Here is a 10,592-nt window from a genome sequence, read left to right as displayed (position 1 = left end):
ACTGAACGTTTGCTTCCAACTAGAAACGAGAAATAAAACTACGTTGTGGGTATGAAGAGGATAACTTTGTATGATATCAGAGAGCTAAAATATAAAATTAGGTGTTGTTATCATAAAGTTAGAATATATTACTAAATATTATAAATAGCGAGTGTGGAATAATGATGGATCGGTGTGCGGAATTATCCTAGGCAATTGTTAACAAGACCGGTAATCACTATTGCAATTTCATATGAGGGAGAGGCATAAGCTAACATACTTTCTCTTCTTGGATCATATGCACTTATGATTGGAACTCTAGCAAGCATCCGCAACTACTAAAGATCATTAAGGTAAAACCCAACCCTAGCATTAACATATCAAGTCCCCTTTATTCCCATACGCTGTGACCCACTTATCCGTGTTTATGCTTCTGTCACTCAAGCAACATAGACAATAAGTAAACCATGTACATATTGCAATACCCTACAGCGGGAACCCCTCACGCTTGCGCGACACGGAGGGCATAATAGGACAGCAACAAAATAAATCATACAACTCATACCAATCTAGATCATCAATCAACCCAAATACAAGGGATATCTACTCAAAACATCATAAGATGGCAACACATCAGTGGATCATAATATGTGGCATAAAGCACCATGTTCAAGTAGGGATTACAGCGGGGCGCGGAAGAGTGGACGGTGTAAAAGAGATGAGGATGGTGATGTTGATAAAGACGATCATGGCGGCGATGATTCCCCTCCCGATGGCATTCCGGCGCCACCGAGAGAGAGGAGGAGAAGTTCTCCCCTTGTGCTTCCTCCTCCATGGCCTCCCCCCTGGATGGGGAGAGGTTCTCCCTCTGGTCCTTGGCCTTCATGGCGATGATGGCCCCTCCGGGATCCTCCTCCATGGCCTCCGGTGATGATGGCCCCCTCCAGCAGGGTGCCAGAGAGGGCCTAGATTGATTTCTCATGGCTACAGAGGCTTGCGGTGGCGGAACTTCCGATCTAGGTTATTTTCTGGAGGTTTTGTATTTATAGGAATTTTTGGCATCAGTCTCACGTCAGGGGGGGGTCTCCGAATCGTCCACGAGATAGGGGCCCACGCCCAGGGGGTGAGCGCGCCTCCCACCCTCGTGGACAGCCCGAGACTCTTCTGGCCCAACTCTTTTACTCCAGGGGCTTCTTTTGGTCCATAAAAAATTATCAAAAATTGGCACGTCAATTGGACTCCGTTTGGTATTCCTTTTCTATAAAACTCAAAAACAAGGAAAAACAGAAATTGGCACTGGGCTTTAGGTTAATAGGTTAGTCCCAAAAATCATATAAAATAGCATAAAAATGCATATAAAACATCTATGATGGATAATATAATAGCATGAATACTTCATAAATTATAGATACGTTGGAGATGTATCAGCATCCCCAAGCTTAATTCCTGCTCGTCCTCGAGTAGGTAAATGATAATAGAAATAATTTATGAAGTGTGAATGCTAGTAGGTGCACAAGTTTGATCAATGATAATTTCAATCACCTTTTCTTGCATCATTATATGTCATAACAGTAGCTCATCTCATAAAACTTTTCATGATCAAGTAACAAGCTATTCACATGTTAAAGTATAGATCATAAACTTTCTTGTAAACTAACAAACAATGCTCTTAGTCATCAAACAATTGAAATTCATCTTATTTTTAGGAAGGGTCTATGTAAGAGCTTTGGTTTAGCAAATCCCACATACTCAACTATCATATAGTCTTTCACAATTGCTAACACTCATGTGATATTTATGGGTTCAAAGTTTTAATCGGACACAGAGAAAGATAGGGGCTTATAGTTTTGCCTCCCAACCTTTTACCTCAAGGGTAATGTCAACAATAATACTTTATGAAAACCTACATCCAAGTGGATATATATATATCCGGATCGCTCCAACACAAAGTGCTTGCCAAAGGAAAAAGTGTAAAAAGGAAAGGTGAGGATCACCATGATTCTTGTATAAGGGTAGAAGATAAAAGTAAAAGATAGGCCCTTCGCAGAGGGAAGCAGAGGTTGTCATGCAATTTTAAGGTTGGATGCACAAAATCTTAATGCAAAAGAACGCCACTTTATATTGCCTCTTGTGATAGAGACCTTTATTATGCAGTCCATCGCTTTTATTTCTTCCCTATCACAAGTTCGTATAAAGCTTATTTTCTTTGCACTAATATATTATACATATTTAGAGAGCAATTTTTATTGCATGCACCAATGACAACTTACTTGAAGGATATTACTCAATCCATAGGTAGGTATGGTGGACTCTCATGGCAAAACTAGTTTAAGGGATGTTTGGAAGCACAAGTAGTATTTCTACTTGGTGCAAAGAATTTGGCTAGCATGAGAGGGAAAGGCAAGCTCAACATGTTGGATGATCCAAGACAATATAACGTTTCAGATATAGGAAAACATAAAGTTGTCTTCCTTGTCCTACGTCAACCTTTTAGCATGTCATATTTTAATGAGTGCTCACAATTACAAAAGATGTCCAAGATAGTATATTTATATGTGAAATCTCTCTTCCTTCAATATTCTTTCATGAATTGTTCAAGTGACCAATTCTGCGTTTGCTAAATTTCAATAAGTTTACTACCTATACTTATTCTGTGTGAAGTCATTACTCCCCATGGTATAAGCATATGAAACATATATAAATTCAGATTTATGATATTCAATTCATTCAACCATTTACTCATAGGATATACGTGAAGCGCGTGAGTAAATGACAAACTACTCCAAAAAGATATAAGTGAAGAACACCGAGTAGTCAAATAATTAACTAGCCATGGGAGGATTCTTTTTCATTCAAGATTTCAGATCCAATGATTTTATTCAAACATCAAGTAAAATTGAAAATACTCTCCAAGAAAAACACATATCATGTGACGAATAAAAATATAGCTCCGAGTAAAGTATACCGATAGTTTTGAAGACGAAAGAGCGGATGCCTTCCGGGGCATCCCCAAGCTTAGGCGCTTGAGTCTTCCTTGAATATTACCTTGGGGTGCCTTGGGCATCCCCAAGCTTAGGGTCTTTCCGCTCCTTATTCTCCTCATATCAATATCTCACCCAAAGCTTGAAAACTTCAATCACACAAAACTTAACGGAACTTCGTGAGATAGGTTAGTATGATAAAGAGTAAACCATTCACTTTGGTACTGTCAAAGACAAGGTTCATAATTGTTCTCACACAATGCCTACTGTACGATATCATTTCTACAATTTATATTGAGAAATATAAGCCATACAAACTAGAAAACAAGCAAACTATGCAATGAAAACAGAATCTGTCAGAAACAGAACAGTCTGTAATGATCTGAACAACAACCATACTTATGATACTCCAAAAATTATGAAATAAATTGGTGGACGTGAAGAATTTGTCTATTAATCTTGTTCAAAAATAATCAACTCAAAAGCACTCTTCTGTAAAAAATGGCAGCTAATACCGCGAGCGCAAAGTTTCTGTCTTTTACAGCAAGATCACATTAACTTTCACCCAAGTCTTCCCAAAGGTCTTACTTGGCAATTTATTGAAACACAATCTATAAAACATGATTACTACAGTAGATTAATCATGTAAACACACAAATACAGCAAGGGTAGATATTGGGTTGTCTCCCAACAAGCGCTTTTCTTTAATGCCTTTTAGCTAGGCATGATGATTTCAATGATGCTCACATAAAAGAAAAGAATTGAAACATAGAGAGAGCATCATGAAGAATATGACTAGCACATTTAAATCTAACCCACTTCCTATGCCTAGGAAGGCAAAACAAGTATAACTTCAAAACTTTAAGCACATAGAGAGGAAACTTGGTATTATTGCAACTCCTACAAGCATAAATTACTCCCTCATAATAATTTTCAGTAGCATCATGAATGAATTCAACAATATAACCATCACATAAAAGCATTCTTTTCATGATCTACAAGCATAGAAATTTTTCTACTCTCCACACAAGCAAAATTCTTCTCATTTGGAATAGTGGGATCACTAATTCCTAAAGTTGACACTCTTCCAAACCCACTTTAGATGATAGTATTATTCATACTCCAAAATATATAAGTGAAGTTCATGGAGCATTCTACAACTAATATATACTAACCAATATCCAAGCTCAAAATATGTAAGTGAAGCACACGAAGCATTCTCTAAAACCATACTCAAAAGATTTAAGTGAAGCACAAAGAGCAATTCTATAAGATCATACTTAAAAGATATAAGTGAAGCACATGAAGTATTCTATAAATCAATGAAGGGCTAAATCATACTATCATGGTTCTTAAAGAAAAAAAAAACAAAAACACAAAGGACACAAATCATGTGAACAAAACAAAAACCAAGGTATACCGATATTTGTTGAAGAAGAAAGATGGGATGCCAACCGGGGCATCCCCAAGCTTAGATGCTTGTGTATCCTTTGACATATTTACTCTGGGTGCCTTGGGAATACCCAAGCTTGAACTCTTGCCTCTCTTTATTCTTCTCATATTGATAGCTCCTCGATCTTCGAACACTTCATCCACACAAAACTTTTACAAAAACTTTGTGAGATCCGTTAGTGTAATAAAGCAATACCACTTTAAGGTACTGTAGTGAACTCATTCTTTATTTATATTGGTGTTAAACCTACTGTATTCCAACTTCTCTATGGTTCATACCCCCCGATACTAGCCATAGATTCACCAAAATAAGCAAACAACACGGGAACAACAGAATCTGTCCAAAACAGGACAGTCTGTTGTAATCTGGAAGTTTAGTAAACTTCTGTAACTACAAAAATTATTAAACAAATATTAAAATTTGAAACATTTGTATAGAAGTAATGTGCAAAAAGTTTCAGACCAATTTGAGCTTCCAGTAAAAAATGTAAAATCACGCGCTACAGCCAAAGTTTCTGTTTTTGTTCTGTACATAGTAAACAAGCAATTTAATCATCCTAAAACCAAAGCTTGGCACATTATTTTTATAATACAATGGATATATACAAGGGGATAATTATTTACAGAGAAGCTTCCATGAAAAATTCTACATTGTTTCCGTGAGCATGAACACAAGTGCTCAAGGTCGACCCTCACTTCTTCAATGCATAACTTTCCAACCACTTCTCTTTTTGAAAAACTTTTTTAGGCATGAGAGGCAAGTAATTTTTTTATATTTTCATTCTTTATTTTTTTTGTATGTTTCACCCACAACCAAACAGAAATAAAAAGGAAAAACAAGGTCTACTTAGTGAAGAAAGCAAACAAGGACACACGAGAATATCAACCCCATGCTATTGCTCCCCGGCAAGGGCGCCAGAAAAGAGCTTGATAATCCCCAAGTGCAGGGAATCATCGTAGCAATTTCCAAAGGTGGAAGTGATAAGCATGGAGTGTCGAACCCACAAGGAGATAAAGGCTAGATCAATATTATCTCAAGTCCTATCTGCCACTGATACGACTCTACGTACACCGAACGTCTGCTTCCAATTAGAAACGAGAAATAAAACTACGTTGTGGGTATGAAGAGGATAACTTTGTATGATATCGGAGAGCTAAAATATAAAAGTAGGTGCTGTTATCATAAAGTTAGAATATATTACTAAATATTATTAATAGTGGGTGTGTAATAATGATGGAGCGGTGTGCGGAATTATCCTAGGCAATTGTTAACAAGACCGGTAATCACTATTGCAATTTCATATGAGGGAGAGGCATAAGCTAACATACTTTCTCTTCTTGGATCATATGCACTTATGATTGGAACTCTAGAAAGCATCCGCAACTACTAAAGATCATTAAGGTAAAACCCAACCATATCATTAACATATCAAGTCCCCTTTATTCCCATACGACGTGACCCACTTATCCGTGTTTATGCTTCTGTCACTCAAGCAACACAGACAATAAGTAAACCATGGACATATTACAAGACCCTACAGCGGGAATCCCGCACGCTTGTGCGACACAGAGGGCACAATAGGACAACACCAAAATAAATCATACAACTCATACCAATCTAGATCATCAATCAACCCAAAGACAAAGGATATCTACTCAAAACATCATAAGATGGCAACACATCATTGGATGATAATATGTGGCATAAAGCACCATGTTCAAGTAGGGATTACAGTGGGGTGCGGGAGAGTGGACCACGTAAAAGAGATGAGGATGGTGATGATGATGGTGATGTGATGAAGACGATCACAGCGGCGGGCACTCCGGCGCCGCCGAGAGAGAGGAGGAGAAGTTCTCCCCTTGTGCTTCCTCCTCCATGGCCTCCCCCCTGGATGGGGAGAGGTTCTCCCTCTGGTCCTTGGCCTTCATGGCGATGATGGCCCCTCCGGGATCCTCCTCCATGGCCTCCGGTGATGATGGCCCCCTCCGGCAGGGTGCCAGAGAGGGCCTAGATTGATTTCTCGTGGCTACAGTGGCTTGCGGCAGCGGAACTTTCGATCTAGGTTATTTTCTCGAGGTTTCTGTATTTATAGGAATTTTTGGCATCGGTCTCATGTCAGGAGGGTCTCTGAATCGTCCACGAGATAGGGGCCCACACCCAGGGGGGGTGGGCGCCCCCCCGCCCTCGTGGACAGCCCAGGACTCTTCTGGCCCAACTCTTTTACTCCAGGGGCTTCTTTTGGTCCATAAAAATCATCAAAAAATGGCACATCAATTGGACTCCGTTTGGTATTCCTTTTTTGTAAAACTCAAAAACAAGGAAAAAATAAAACTGGCACTGGGCTCTAGGTTAATAGGTTAGTCCCAAAAATCATATAAAATAGCATATAAATGCATATAAAAAATCTACGATGGATAATATAATAGCATGAATACTTCATAAATTATAGATACGTTGGAGACGTATCAGCATCCCCAAGCTTAATTCCTGCTCGTCCTCGAGTAGGTAAATGATAAAGAAATAATTTATGAAGTGTGAATGCTAGCAGGTGCACAAGTTTGATGAATGGTAATTTCAATCACCTTTTCTAGCTTCATTATATGTCATAACAGTAGCTCATCTCATAAAACTTTTCATGATCAAGTAACAAGCTATTTACATGTTAAAGTATAGATCATAAACTCTCTTGAAAACTAACAAACAATGCTCTTAGTCATCAAACAATTGCAATTCATCTTATTTTTTAGGAAGGGTCTATGTAAGAGCTTTGATTTAGCAAATCCCACATACTCAGCTATCATATAGTCTTTCACAATTGCTAACACTCATGTGATATTTATGGGTTCAAAGTTTTAATCGGACATAGAGAAAGATAGGGGCTTATAGTTTTGCCTCCCAACCTTTTGCCTCAAGGGTAATGTCAACAATAATACTTTATGAAAACCTACATACAAGTGGATATATATATCCGGATCGCTCCAACACAAAGTGCTTGCCAAAGGAAAAAGTGTAAATAGGAAAGGTGACGATCACCATGACTCTTGTATAAGGGTAGAAGATAAAAGTAAAAGATAGGCCCTTCGCAGAGGGAAGCAGAGGTTGTCATGCGATTTTAAGCTTGGATGCACAAAATTTTAATGCAAAAGAACGTCACTTTATATTGCCTCTTGTGATAGAGACCTTTATTATGAAGTCTAATTTTACCATGCAATATGTTGCTCCTGTGTATATGTTCTATATGTCGTGCAGTGTGGTGCTCACTTATTAACTGTTTGGTTAATTAGTTGTCATCTTCAGGTAATTGTTTTGTTCAATTCTGCAAATGTGATGTTCAATTCTGTAACATCCTAAATTTTCAATTTGGAATGTTATACATAGATCATCATTGCAAATCATATTTTATTGCATTTTGGTTGATCATAAAAATTCTAAGCAACTCAAGGACCCACGGAGGGAGTTGGGGATTTAGTTTATTTTCATATTTGAGTTTTCTCAAATATTGAAAAGAGGATCATTTTGGTTTAATCATTTTGTCTCCGAATATTTCCAATGTTTAAATAAAAGAGAGGGGATAAAATGAATTCTCCAAAATAAAAGAAATATTGGAGGAAAAATGTTAAAATCAAATAAGAATTTTATTTGGATTTTTATTGCTATTTTAGTTGAATTAGAAAAATTGCATGTTTTAAATATTTCATTTTTAGGCCAAGAAAATGTTCACTTTGTTCTAAATATTTTATTTAGACAGTGAAAATTTGTTTTGGCATTTTTAGAATTTTTTCTATTTATTAGGATTTGTTTTTTTGTTCGATGGAATTATTTTAAAAAAGTTTCCGCAGCCCGACTGGGCCGAAGGCCCAGCCGAGCCGGGCCAAGCCCGCGCCCCCACCGCCTTCCCGAGCGGGAGGGAGTCCCCGCAGCCGCTGAGGCCGAGTCCGGCCGGGGCATGCCTCCCGAGGCCGACCCCGACCCGGCGCCCCCTTCCCCAAGCCTCGCGTCTCCCCCCCTTAAATACCCCGCCGCCGCCGCCCTGCAGCCCCGCCTCGCCCTGCGCTGCCACCCCGCCGCCGGAAGCCATCGCTGTCGCCGCCTACGCCGCTGAGCCGCGCCACCCCGCCGACGCCCCGACGCCACCCCGCCCCGCCGGAACCTCACAGGAGGTAGCCGCCGCCGCCGTTCGTTGTTTTTTTTCTTCAGAAAAACCGTTCGTTTTTAATAAAAACCCTAGATCTAGTTTTTTATTAGATCAGTTCAATTTTTTCTGGTTTAGTTAATTAGCGGACGTTCGTTCGTACGTATGCTTTAACGAACGCTGTTTGTCAGTTAGCCGCAGATAGCGAACGTTCGTTCGTTAGCCTATTCGTCTCATTTTATTTTCCAGGGTTTTTCTGCGATTATTTTCGATTGCGATTTCTGCCCTGATCTTCGATCTAGTTTATCTTTTTGCTCGTTTATCCAAATTAGATGAAACAAGTGCCTAGATCTTCGTATCAAAGCCCTATTTATGTTTAACCAACTTGAACAAGATTTTGGTACTGTAAAATTTGACTTTAGTCCATATTAGTAAATGAATCTTGTTTCTTTTGTAGTTTGAGTTTCGTTGCTCCGTTTGATTTGATTCTTTTTGCAAACCGGAGTTCTTCAGTTGAAATTTCTGGTTAGATCTTCTTATTTGAGTTTTACCCATGCTTCTTGTTTGAGTGTTTATGTATGTTACTGTTGTTTGTGATAGAATTCCCGGAGTGCGAAGCGTGCTACTACGAGTCTCTAGGTTTTGCAGATCATCAGCAAGACAAGTAACACTTTGATCGTATCCCTTTATTACCCCTGCTTTTATGCATTAGTTCCAATCCTCAAACATTGCACGGTTAGGATCTGAATAACATGTGGGTTTGGGAAGTAGATGATGAGGTAGAACCTATTGCCCTTTTATTATCAAACGTTTGGGAGTTACTTGTACGTTATGCTCAGGATTGCTATGCTATGCTCGTAGACGTGGTTTGGGTGAGTGTGTCCATGACAGATGTGAGTGTTGTTAATTAATGGTTAACTTAAGGTGGCTACTTAAATACTCATCTAGGTGGATTGGTTAGGCACCCTGGAGTACCCAGTGGTTGTCAGGGCACCTGGAGAATCCAGTGTTGCCCAAGGTGATCCCGGAGTACCCGTGTGATCCTATGGAATGCCACCCAGGCTCAAAGGGATCATAAGATTATTCATGCTAGAAATTTCCGTGTGCAGCCACAAGCTATTATGGGCTCTAGCATAGTTGAGTATGTTGCATGACCTCTTTCAGTGGTGGGCTAGCAGATGTAGGGGAAAGTAGGTGTAACTGTACACCCAGAGTAAAGAGTTAATGTTTCTGAAAGACCGTGTCTCGGTCATCCGTTTTCTCAAACAACATGTAGTGCGAGAAATCCAACAGAGGTGATCGAGTCTTGTGGGGAAAAGTGTGCAAACCTCTGCAGAGTGCACAAATTAATCATGGTTAGCCGTGTCACCGATTATGGACATCTTGAGTATCTGGTTCTTGGATTATCATGTTGATCTCATCACTCAAAGTTTAATTTGATTGGGTTTATGATGTTTAATCGGGATTGAGTTAGAGAAACCTTCTCAATGTTCAACAACCACCATGATAGTTAAATGAAATTTATTCCTTCGATGTAGGGAAAAATTGGCTTTATGCAAAAACAGTAATCATAGAGCTTTCCACCAGCCATATATGCATGTAGTGATAGCATTTATTCTGTTCATTACTCTATGTGATACTTTGCCAGCATATTCCATGTGCTGACCCGTTTCGGGCTGCAACATGTCATGCTGCAGACCTTTCAGACGATGAGTAAGGTGCCATAGGTCGTTGTCGTTCACTCAGCTATGCCATTGGAGTTGATGGACTCACTACAAGAAATATGTCAACTTATGACCACCACTATTTGTCACTGAATGGTCACAAATTTCCATTTATGACCTTTTTGTGACAAAAAACATAAGGTCAAAAGCTGGCCGTCGTAAACTGACTATAGCGACCTTTCTTCTTGAATGGTCGCAAACGTTTATGACCAAAAAAAAGGTCGTAGATTTAACGACCAACTGTTTTGGTCACTAGCAATCCGACCACACCACGTCACATCCACCGTGGCAAGCTGACGTGGCAGACTTACGACTAAATGAAA

Source organism: Triticum aestivum, chromosome 4B (genome assembly GCF_018294505.1).
Source record: "Triticum aestivum cultivar Chinese Spring chromosome 4B, IWGSC CS RefSeq v2.1, whole genome shotgun sequence".
NCBI lineage: Eukaryota > Viridiplantae > Streptophyta > Magnoliopsida > Poales > Poaceae > Triticum > Triticum aestivum.
The sequence above is the reverse complement of the archived record's forward strand: the minus strand, read 5'-3'. Positions refer to the sequence as shown.